The sequence below is a fragment of the Panthera leo genome, chromosome C1, assembly GCF_018350215.1.
Source record: "Panthera leo isolate Ple1 chromosome C1, P.leo_Ple1_pat1.1, whole genome shotgun sequence".
Classification (NCBI taxonomy): Eukaryota; Metazoa; Chordata; class Mammalia; order Carnivora; family Felidae; genus Panthera; species Panthera leo.
In genome coordinates this window covers 164,312,595-164,324,829 of record NC_056686.1, presented here as the reverse complement: position 1 = coordinate 164,324,829, position 12,235 = coordinate 164,312,595, and the positions used below count along the sequence as shown (strand labels likewise).

Below are 12,235 nucleotides of genomic sequence, written 5' to 3'. Positions count from 1 at the left end.
TCATTTGATATGTATGTATGTATATAATATCTTTCCTGTTATTAAGGCCTCAATCTTAAAATCAAGGTGACCCTCAGTTTTGAAAAATACAGAGCAGTATAATGATTAACAAATTATATTCTTCAAAGTAACTGTTAATTGTACATTAATACTAATAGATATTACTTACTACATACTCACTTGTGCTAGGCAATATGCTAAGTGCTTTATGTACATTAGTTTATTTAGCCTCACAAGAAAGCCACAGGGTAGATATTTTTACCCTCATTTCAGAGTGAAAAACATTCTTGGGATTAAATGACATATTCAAGTTCCCGCAGCTAGTTACTGGTCGAGCTAGGGTTTTAACCCAGGGCCATCCATTTACACACAAAGTACATTGAACAAGATCAGATAGCTTTAATTTCTTTGTAAATTTTTTGATTAGGAAAATATCAGGTGAAAAAATAATGATGACAAGACCAATAAATGTTAGAAGACAGGGTTTACGGGACAAGGATATGGCACATGAGTCTTTTCTCTTGCAGAAGGAGTGAGAGAGGGTTTTTGCAGGAGACAGCAGTACAGTCCTGTAACACCGTGAAGGGAGCATAGATTGTGCCCAGTTTATTCATTCACTTGAGCAGGTTTTTGTTGGTCACTGTGTTGGGTGGTGGTGTACAAAGGTGAGTAGGAAATAGCATCCACCTTTGAGGAGTATACAGCCTTATGAGGATATAGACCATCACACAAATACTGTAGTAGCTCAAGAATGATCAGGAATTGTATTGATTACAAAGGAAGGTGTGTAATCTAGAAAGAGGTGGCTGGTGTGTGGGAAGGAGACTTGCCTTAAGTTTTAAAGATTTGCAAGTGAGACAGGCAATATGGTGAATGGCAGGGTGGCAGGGTGGGGCCTTCCAGGCAGAGAGAGTAGGTGGACTAAAGACGAGAAGGTTCAAATGAGTTTGAGTGGGTTAGCATAGCTGTAGATGAGTCTAAAGACAGACAGGAAGAAGACACACTAGATTCTCCAGGGCTAAGGATCACAGAGGTTCCTATGAAGCCTCTAGGGAAGAGGAATGATGAGATTTACTTGTTAGGATAAACTCTCTGGCTAAAGCATAGGGAAAGGATTGGGGAGGGGTCACATTGGAGGAGACCAGGTAGGTAGACTATAGGAAGACAGGAGGGAAATGACAAGGGCCTGACTGTCAAGGGCAGTGGTAGGGGTTTTGTAAGAAGAGAACAGCTCAGGGATGATGTCAAATGATGTTGAGAAAAAGACGTTTGTTGGGTTCCAAGAAGGTCCCTTGTGACTCTTACTAGAGCAGTCTCAGGTGAAGGGTTTGCAGAACCAGTGGGGCTAATGAGTGATCCAGAGATGAGTGGAAAGGAAATACAGTGAGTGCAGTCTCTCACTTTTCTCCTTTTCTACTCCCTGTGATTTCCTCCTCTGCTCCCAATCTCGGAGAAAGAAAAAAACACTTGCTGGGTGATTAATGAAAACCAGTGCATTGTGTGGGCCTCATAATGACCCTGTGATGTAGGGCCTACTGTGATCTGCGTTTCATAGGTGGAGAGTGCAGGGTTTGAAAGGTTTATACACCAGCCCAAGGCCTACAGTTGACAAGTAGCAGGCCTCTAGTTCCAATCCAGCTCTTCCTGGTTCTTGAGCTCAAGATCTAACCACTGCCTTCTAGAATTTAGCATCTTCATGTCTAATCTTTTCCCCTCCCTTTGCAAGTCTTCCTGCAATCGTAGAGCTAATGTACTTATTCTCACCAAAACATAAATGATGGATAAAGCTTAATGTGTTCTTTTTCCTCATGTATTTTTGGAATGACCACTGAATGTGCTTATTTTACATTTTTTATTGTGAGATACAACATACAAACAGAAAAGTGAACATAACACGATGTACAATTTGAGGAAGCATCGCCGGACCTCCAGAAATTGCTTGTGTCTCCCTTCCCATCATTCCCCCTCTTCTCAGAGGCAGCCACTAGCTCTGTGCTTTTCTAATCTGAGTTATGCAGCCCTAAACAATAGTTTAGTTTTGCTTGTTTTGGCACTTTATGTAAGTGGAATTATGTGTATGTATTCTTCTGTGTCTTGCTTCTTTTGCTCAAAATTATATTTTGTGTTGGGGTCCCTGGCTGGCTTAGTCGGTACAGCATGCAACTCTTGATCTTGGGGTCATGAGTTCAAGCCCCACTTTGGGGGTAGAGTTTGCTTAGTAAAAAATAAAACAGATTTTAGAAAATAAGACATTTTATTTTGTGTTGTGTGTGACATAAGTGCATTCATTTTCAATGCTGAATAATATTTCATCATGTGAATTTACCATGTTATTTATCTGTTTTATTGTCTAGGGACATGTGGGTTATTTCCAGTTTTGAGCAATTATGACCAATGTTGTTCCCTTTTTGGTTAAGTCAAGGGCAAGATGCTCTAAGTATGCAATTTTAAACATCTTTAAATATCTTAGGGGGTTGGAAGCTCTTTCTAATTTTCTTGATGTGAAACCCCACAGGTGGTTCTTATGGGGTTCCTGATTTGCTTACTCATGAGGCCAAGCCTGAGGACTGTGAGGAGCATTTCTAAATTAAAATGTTTAAAGAAGTCAGGTGAACTGAAAAAAAACAAAGAAACGGTTATTACCAGATCCCCCCGTTTCCCCTAGTTTTTCCACTTCATTGTTGCAATCTTAGCTCAATGCAGTCAGCTTGCATATTTTCCTACATCAGTCCTTTGATCAGCGAAGTAATTTCTTTTCCTTCCTCTGCACAAGTCTTTTAATTATAGCAAGCTTTGAAGAACAAACATGGTAAAAAATATGAACAACTTGAATCATTTTAGCAGCTATCTAAAATAACTGATCTTACATGGGATGAAGGGATAACTATTTAGTTTTTGTAATGTGAATCACTGAAATATAATACAACCAGTAATAAGAGCAGGGTGTTTCATATATTTAATAACAACATAGAAGGCAGGCAAAATACAGCAAGGTAGTTTTGAGTACAGGTTCCAGAGGCGGACTGAAGTCAGGTTCTAGCCCTACCACTTCTGACCTGTGTTGCTGGGTGAATTTCTTAATCTTTCAGACTCAGCTTCCATGAACTATACGATAGGGAGGGTAGTAGTGCTTCTTTCATAGGGCTGTTGTGAGCGTCCAATAAGAAAATGATGAGTTCTTCTAAGAACTGCTTTAGTAAAGCTCAGTTTTACTAGCTAGTTACCGTTGGTATATTTAGGCCCACAAAAAGAATAATCAGACAATTTATTAACATATCTAAATAGAGACAGTCATCTACTTATGTCATAGCTATTTATTCAACATTTAATAGGCTCTTCACTGTGGTAGATGCTGGGGGTCATACAAACGTCCTCTTTGTGGAGATAAGCAAGTAGGAAATCACAGACAAGTGGCAACGTTAAATAGGACAGGTTTGGATGTTGTACACCTGAAACGAATATGATATTGTATGTTAACTGTGCTTCAATAAAAAAAAAATTTAAAAAGTATGTCACAGAGAATACAGTCAATAGTACTGTAATAACATATGGTGACAGATGGTGACTGCACTTATGGTGGTGAGCACGGTGTGATGTATACAATTGTTGAATCAGTATGTTGTACACCTGAAGCTAATCTAATGTTGTTTGGCAATTATACTTCAAAAAAAGACATGATTGGTAACATAAAGTAGCAAGTGATGTGGCTCAGCCACGGGGACAGGTTTCCAGGAAATGTATTTTGAATTTGATCTTATACTAAGTGGTAGACATAACTTTGCCAAGAAGAAAGTTGAAGTCCTTTCATCTAGAAGATATGTGTGGGCAAAGAACAGAGGGTAAGGAGTAAGACATCTTTGGGGAGATGTTAGAAATGGATGGTATTGGGGTGAGGAAGGGAGAAATAGTTGGTGGAGTATTTTATAAGCAGCATCTTTAACATGCATATATTTATTAGATGGTAGGAAGAATAAGAATTCAGTTCCATTTGGATTGCCCCACTGAGTTATAAACCCTTAAAGTAAAACGTAACTGTACAGTATCCAATTTGGCAGATTATAGGAGAGAGAAAATGGCAATATTTTGGCAAAATAAACTTTTCATATTTTCCTTCTCATAATAAATACAGAAATAATGAAGCACTTTGATATTTCAAAGACTTAAACTTCATACTGAAAAACCGATTGTGAAATTCCTGTAAGAGTCATTTGAGTTAATACATGTTCGTTCTACTTTTTCTTTGTTTTTAGATAAGTGTCCTTCCCCACTGCTTCGATTGTAGTTTGAAGCAAAAAGGAAACAAAAATTTTCTTTTACAGGTTGGCTGTAGGGATTGTTCCCAGAATCTTGCACAACCCCCCAGTCTCTTGCCGACTCCCCCAGATCCATGGATTCCACTAGATGGCGCCCAGATCTACCGCTGTGTTTTGCCTCCGTGGGGCGCAGATCTGGAAACAGCTGTAGATTTTCTAAGAATGGCTGCAGAGATCAATATGGTCCATGTGCAGCAGCTTCCTACAGATCTGCTCCAAAATGCTGTAAGCCTGGTGCTCCTTCACACTGTTACCGTAATGGAATTACCAAATATGGGCAACGATGGTGTGGTTTTGAGTCCGAGGCCGCCCGCAATTTCGCAGTACGCGTCTTAGCCACAAGCAGCAGGCAGACAGGCATTTTTTTAAGCGGCAGTTCACAGCCTCTTCGCAGGCAAATTGCGTGCTGGCGACTTAGAAGCTACTCCTTAATGCCAAAATATTGATTTAGGCAACAACACTGTTGTTTGTGGAGAAGGGGAAAAGGGACAAGAAGAAGGTATCAAAAAGGGAGAGATCTTAATAGTAGCTTTGGTGCCTGCATAATCCTCTCTCCTTTTGTCAGACAGTTGAACACTGCCTGAGTTGCAAAATCGAGGATATATTCTGATGTAGATTTCAGGTAGTAGGAGATGAAGCATTTTGTTTTTCTTTTGAATGGAGCTGAGCAATTGCCTTTACTTCACATATGAAACGATGAAGGCTTTGTAAAATTATTTTACACTTTATTAATATTCTTCTAGAAAGGGACACAGCTCTTCTTTCCAATTCAAAGTAGCGGATAATGACTTTGGCAGCATTTCCCTGCCTTTTTCAAGTTTATGGGAGCCCATTTCTCATCATTAGGCTTAAGATGAAGATCAGAAAGAATAAGCCTTATTCTGGAGCTTGTCACATCAGTGTTGCCTCTTAGGTGATTAAAAAGAAGCAGCGGAATCTTGGAGAAAACATCTGACAAAAGGTAATGCAAACACAGTAATAGATGAAAATTGGTGGTACCTTAGACATAACCCACTCTGCTAAGTACACAAGTACAATTCAGTTCAAGAGCAAAAATAAGACTCTGCTTCTGAGGCTCTCAAAAAACCTGACCTGCTCTGGCCCCACAAACTAAGGTTATTTGAGCCTCCCCGAAGGTGATTATACTGGGGAGGATGTGTTTTTTCTGCAGCTAGTTTAGGAACTCAGCACCAGTCAAATGCTTCGTGCAGCTGCTAGTTGGCACGTTAAAAGGTATGGAGCTTCTTTAATTAAAAAAAATCACAGGTTCATTTTAATTTTGGTCAAAATAGATTTTGTTATTTTTAAACTTCCTGTGGAATAAAACAGTACTCTTCTTTCCTTTCCTCCTACTTGCCCAGCTCTTATTCCATCCCCATCTTCTGCTATCATGATAATGGGAGGGTTCAACAGAACATTCTTAAAATGTCCCCAGGTTATAATTTTGGTTCAGGGATATACAATGGTTCAACATAAATGTTTTTAGAAAAAAACATAATATGGGGTATATGGAAATCGTGTAATAGTCACAGAACCATTTCTTAAAAAATATTTTTGCTAATAATGTCGGTTAGTCTAGAGGTAGACGAGTGGGCTTTATATTCAGTTCTGGAAAGTATTTTGCCTGATGTTAGTGGGCTTGCTTATTGTTTTGAAGGATACGCAATTTAATTCAGAAGTGAAGTACTTTTTTCAAAATGAAGGCATTTATTTTTATTTGTTAAAATACGGTATTTCGATATGTAACTAAGAAAAAATTATTTCTAGTATGTTACTAGTAAAAAATCTGGAAGTGACATAAAGGATGGCTGAGAAACAGATGATGGTTAACCATATAAATTTCTAGAAGTAATACACTTTTCACCTCTGGGTGCCACTGTTCAACTGCTTCTTGTTTTTTATGACTGAAAGCCGGATGCTTCCTGTAGATGTATTCTTAAAAGAATCTGTTAAAGAGACATTTCCTCTATCTCTAGTTATCTGCTAAATAACTTTTTGGCACATGGATGTAAATTCAGCATGGTTGTGATTTGCCATTTTAATTACCAAATGATGACCAAATAACAGTAAAGATTGTTTATATGGGCAATTGGCCAGGTTAAAAGCCCGATTTCATCTCCTATTGAAATAAATCTTGTACTTACCTTTTGGTAGGCATTTAACCAGAAAAAGCCATTAAAACACCAGGGAGTTTTAGCTTATATCTGTTGCCATCTGCAGCCATGATTTTAATTCTGCACAAATATTTCCATAGAAATCAATTTTATAAGGGGAAATAATGGGTAGACATTGGGTGAAATTAATCAATTAAAATATAATTTTAAGAATCTAACATTGTTAACTGAGAGATTATTTTTCCACTTAATTTCAAAGCTTAACTGCTCCAGTATTTCCATTTAAAAACCCCACAAAGTATAGTTCTATATATTTTCAGAATTCTTAATTCTTGGATATAATTATTTTAATAACTAAAAATAGGAACCATATTTTAATTCTGCAAGATGTTACGAGTAATCTTTTCTTTTCACAAACCAGGCAATGAGTTAGTATTCTGTACCAAGAAACAAATGCACATGTTTGGTTGGTTTTTAAATCTCCAATTATTTATTTTAAACTTGGGGTTCATCTGAAATGCCAGAATAAGGGGTTATAATGACAAAGTTAATTTTGTTTTGTCATATACAAAGTAGTTAATCTAAAAATTATTGATTGATATTCTCCCTCTTTTAACTCTTTTAGGACTCAATATTTAAAGGAAAACTAATTTATCTAGGTGTTCTATGGCACAAAATTAATTCTACTGGGACTGGGCCAGGCCAAGCCTCATTATGGAACGGTTCCTCTTGCTGAACTAGCCTAAGCCTGATTCTTCCTAGAATACTTTTTCAAAATTATTCACAACACAGAACTTAACCCTTGAGATGCTGTAGAATCAATCTTCAATATTACACTTATTAGGCCATTTGACGGCACAGGGATATATTAAAAGGAGAGTTATGTTTTACCCCTGTTGGTGCTGACACTGGGCCTTTTCAATTAGGCAATTGTAGTTGTGTATATTGGAGGGATTTTAATTTTGTGATTCATGTGCCAGAGTTGAAGTATTCATTAAAAAAATTTCCCCCTGTTCCTGCCTGTGTCATATTCAATAAGCATATTGTTGACACTGTCTTTTTTCATTTATATGTAAGTAGTGAGTTTATCACCTTGTCTCAGTGGCTGAATAGTTTTTTAGGTAACCTAGATGGTTGACTGACTTTTTGCTCAAATGTCTGACCAAATCAATTGGTTATTTTGATGTTTTTGTACATGCACAGAGCCCAAGAGTGTAACTGTTAGGCATCAGTTATCTGTTGCAGGTACAAAAGGAGTTCAGCATCATATATATTTTTCATGTGCGTGTGGTTTTCTTTTAATATCTATGCAAATGTTAGTGGGGGATGGATTTTTGTGTCTATTTTTATGTTGACTTTTTGCTTGATGTGTAGCGGTGAGGATTTTCCACTGGAGAAACTCTTGTGTTTTAAGTTTCTCTACTCAGTGTGGGCATCCCACCAGATTTTTTCATAAAGTGGTTTTCTTCATTCATATTGCCTCATTCTCCATTAAAGTGTTACTAATTTGGCACAGCATATCTGTATCTATATCTATGTCTATATCTGTATCTATATATCTATGTATCTATATTTATATCTGTGGCTGGTAAGAAATATTTACTTGGTGGTAGTGATTTTGTGCCCAATCTACCAGTGTGGTCTTCCACAGAGAATCATATGGTGGTAACCTTGAGTGTGGTTAGATGTCTTTATGAAGGAAAAGCAATAATTTAGCCTTTAGGTGGTTGCTTGATCTATATGCTAATAACCCACCTCCCCCAAAGAATGGATAGATTTTCATGAAATTAGTAAATTGACTTGATGCCTCAGTTTCACATAGACGCACCAATGGAAGGTGCTGCCTTTACGTTGTGAGGCCTAATTCATCAGCTTAAACTCATTTTATCTGAAATGCAATAACAATTGTTAAATTTTCCTAATGTAAAAATAGGTTAAGTCAATTATTCTAGGTTATCATCAAACACCAAATAACAGGATTAATAAGTAAGGATTAATAGGTAATTCAGCGGTACTGAATAAGGAAATCTCATTGGTTTACAGAAAATTAAATTGTAAAAATCACCTAAATAGATCTTATTGTTTAAAATAAAGTAGGTTTTTAAAAAAAAGCTTTGTGAAAACATAGATTGGCCAGTGAATTTAATTTCTCCATAAAATAGTAGTTTTAATAGAAACTGTTGCCTTGTGAAACTGAATTCTCAATCCGTAATGTGCTTCTGTTTTAAATCCATTATAAAAGGTATTTAAACTGCATAGTTTCCCCCCTTCTATTCTTGTTAGCTTAGATGCTTTATTCTTTCTTAAAGCATCTAAGAAATTTAATAAACATTAATTTTTTATTAAGAACTTAATCTCCAAATAGATGCAGATCTATTTTAGTTCAAATCTGTTCACAATAAGTAACAGCATCTATGAAACTTTGGGAAGGTAATGGTTCTCCACAAGAAAGTGGGCTTAAAGCTTGGCAGGGAATATTTTACAATTCTTTTCCCTTGCTCTTCCCGCCGTGGTAATCAGTATTCCCAGTCAACAGTGAAAGAAAAACTCCAACAAAAAGAACACCCACTCCCCAGTTTTCAATTTATTTATTTATTTTTTATTTCATTTGGAAAATCCCCACTGAATGAATTTTTAAAAAAAATTAAATGTATCCTGGGAACATGCCGTTCAGGATTTTGGAATGGGAACTTCAAACGAAGTTGGTAAAGGAGTCAAATGCGTAAGTGGAAACTTTGAGGAAACTGGCAACGAGAGACTGGAAATCAGACAGTCATTTACGTTTTACTCCACCCCCCTCTGCATGTGTGAGTACAAAGCAGGGAGCTGGCAGGGCTGTGAGTCAGAATTCTCCTCTCAGGAACTGAGCGGAGAGAGATTCCCAGCATCTGTTTCCTCAACTATCACCCAGAGGATACCGGTGGTAAATCACAGGGAGTAAAAATAGCCTTGGAAGTCTAGTTCCAAACAAATGTTATATGGTTGGATATGTGATAGTGGCGCGGAGTGTCTCTTCTCTCCCAATTCTTCATTTGCTAAGTAACAGATCTGTTATTATTTCTACATTAATGAGTTATATTTGTTTAAGTTATTCATCAAAATGTTGAGCAAAATCTTGACATTTTTATTGCCCAGAATTGAACTATTACCTAAATTACTTGGCGTTTGATATAAAAATCTGAACCATGTGGTTATGTGAAGGTTGGTCTATAATCAATAATCACAGATGTTAAAGCTGTGCTTCAGACACAAAAAGCTTGTATTTCTGAAATAAAAACACCACTGAAAGCTTCGTACAATAATGACGATTACCAGTAGACTGACAGGGTTTCCCTGCATTTTGGCTGCAGGAAATTTTATGGGTAGGATCTTGCAATTTAACACAACTTAAGATCCTTTAAGGTTATATTTTATATATAAGGCAATATTTCTTAGGTCTGGCTAGAACTGTTGTAATCTGATATTAAGTTATAGCTTCAGATTTTCAACAAAAACAGCAGCTTTAATAAATGAGATTAGCAAGTGGTGAAAAGTTCAAAGCATTTAATGGAATTGATCTACTAAATTAGCATTGACAATTTTTAGTGGCTATCTTAAATATACATTATTATCATGAAAGAATTAGTCCAATTAAGCCTTTACATTTGGAAGATGCCCAGTGTGACCTTGTTCTACTCAATATGAAAAGTGAGAGGGTCTCTGGGATTATTTAAATTTGGTGCTAAATCAGTGGGTTTGGGGGACCCTTTCACTGCTATTTGGAAAGGAGAGGAAGCCCAAAGGTTCTTTATGGTGACAGATGGGTTATTAGAACAGTTATGTATTGCAAATAAAAACAATGGCCAAAGAATAGAACAGTATAATACTCAATAAATAGATCAGATGAATCAACAAGAGTTGGGTTGTTTTCTCATGATTTCTCACTACAACCATATATTACTGTGTATACTGAACACTTTAGGTACAAAGGTCATGCATTTTGAAACTTAAATAATTATATTCAATGTCAGGTTTTATTTAGAGCATTCTGAATTAACAAATAACCAGCTAATTAAAACCAATTTTTTTTAAGGTTTATTTATTTTTGAGAGAGAGAGAGACAGAGTGCGAGCAGGGGAGGGACAGAGAGAGGGAGACACAGAATCTGAAGCAGGCTCCAGGCTCTGAGCTGTCCTATCAGTGCAGAGCCCGATGTGGGGCTCGAACTCACGAGCTGCGAGATCGTGACCTGAGCCAAAGTCAGATGCTCAACGGACTGAGCCACCCAGGCGCCCCAATAACCAGCTAATATTTAAAACAGAAATCTATGCAAGTATACATGAAAAGATAAGTATGGGATTTTCCAGAAATCTACTTCCTGTATATCCACAGTATATTTTATATTCTATTTTGATATAGACTCCTATGATGCATTGAACATAAATATCATAAAAATAAAACTGGGTTTTGCATTTTTGTGCAAAGGTTCTGATGATGTCTGGTTATTCATATTTATTATGAAATTGTGGGTCCCTGGCTCTGGAAGGGGCTTGCTTTTGAGAAGTTAGCTCCTTAGTTCACAAGGGCTCACATATAACCTTTTCATCACTGGAGCTGAGAGGCCACCAGCTCTTTTGTGAAAGCATTTAGTAAAACATATTTTAATTTTGTCATTGTTGCTGTTGTTGTTAGTATCCATTACAATATTTAATGGTTCATTTCCCTGTGGGCTTCTGACCCATCCATTTTGGGACATTTTTAGTAGAAAAAGATGTTTTCTTTGTGTCGGATTTCTTCAGAATTTGAGCATTGTAACTAATACACCCCGGCTTTCTCTTCCTTAAATAGAGGAATCCAGTTCTGTAAACTGATAATCCCATTCTCATTTATTGCCCGCCCCCCCCCCCCCAGCATTTCTAACTTCTCCTTTGAATGGTCAGAAAATTATTCATATCCATCTTTAAATACAGCTCCAAGAGGGAGCTTAGTGCTTTAGTGGGGTATCCTGAGGAAGACAGGAGGATGATATTATTCACTCTTAAGGATTTATTGAAAGGCTGCTCTTGCCAGACTCTGCTAGGTACTGGGAATACAGCAAGGAAAAAAAAAAAAAACAATAACAAAAAAAACACTTGAGGGAGAGCAAGACTTGCCAACAAATAATGACAATACCATGTGCTAAATGCTAATGTGGGTGTGTAGAACGTGCATTTGTATGCTATAGTCCTGATTCCATATCCATTGTCGGAACACTGTTATAACTGCTATTGCAACGCTATTATAATTGCTATTTGGGTAGTCAGATTTCTACCCAAATAATCTCTTAACTCTTTCTCTCCCACAATCAAGGTATATTTTGAGCATATTTTTCTTACCAAGTTTAATTCTGAATTTTGTTTCTGGTTATTTATACTGTTTCACCTGAAACTGTTATTTCCCCTTCTGAATACCCTTTTTGGCATCTCTGTTTGTTGTTCACTTTGATGTTACAAAACACTATTTGTGATCTCCTAAATTTGAGTGCTTTAGCTACTGCTCCCCAATCCAGCTATAGTTAGCTGGTGAAGAGTTTGTTGTCTGTTCCTGTTCATATTTTTCCATCATGTTTTATAGGGCAGGATCCAAAGGCTTCCTAAAGTCAAGCTAGGTTTTCATCAATTTTTGTTCTATGATCTACCAGGCCTGCTACTTGGCTATGTAAGAAGATCACTGTATATTACCAAGACAGGACACCTTCTTTGTGAAGTCATATTGATTATTCATGATCATATAACTGTGAACACGCTTAGGAGTTCTGGTTATTTTGGTTCCTTTTTCAGTCTGTAAGCA

The 12,235-nt window shown here is 37.0% G+C and overlaps 1 long non-coding RNA gene across 1 annotated transcript in view; it reads left to right on the top strand.

Moving 5' to 3' along the window:
- The window catches only part of LOC122226294, a 29,441-nt gene extending 24,939 nt beyond the window's left edge, over positions 1-4,502 (top strand). Inside the window, exon 3 of the long non-coding RNA XR_006205564.1 lies at positions 4,320-4,502. This is a non-coding gene — a long non-coding RNA (uncharacterized LOC122226294). The remainder of the gene's footprint in view (positions 1-4,319) is intronic.
- Positions 4,503-12,235: the final 7,733 nt, after the last annotated feature.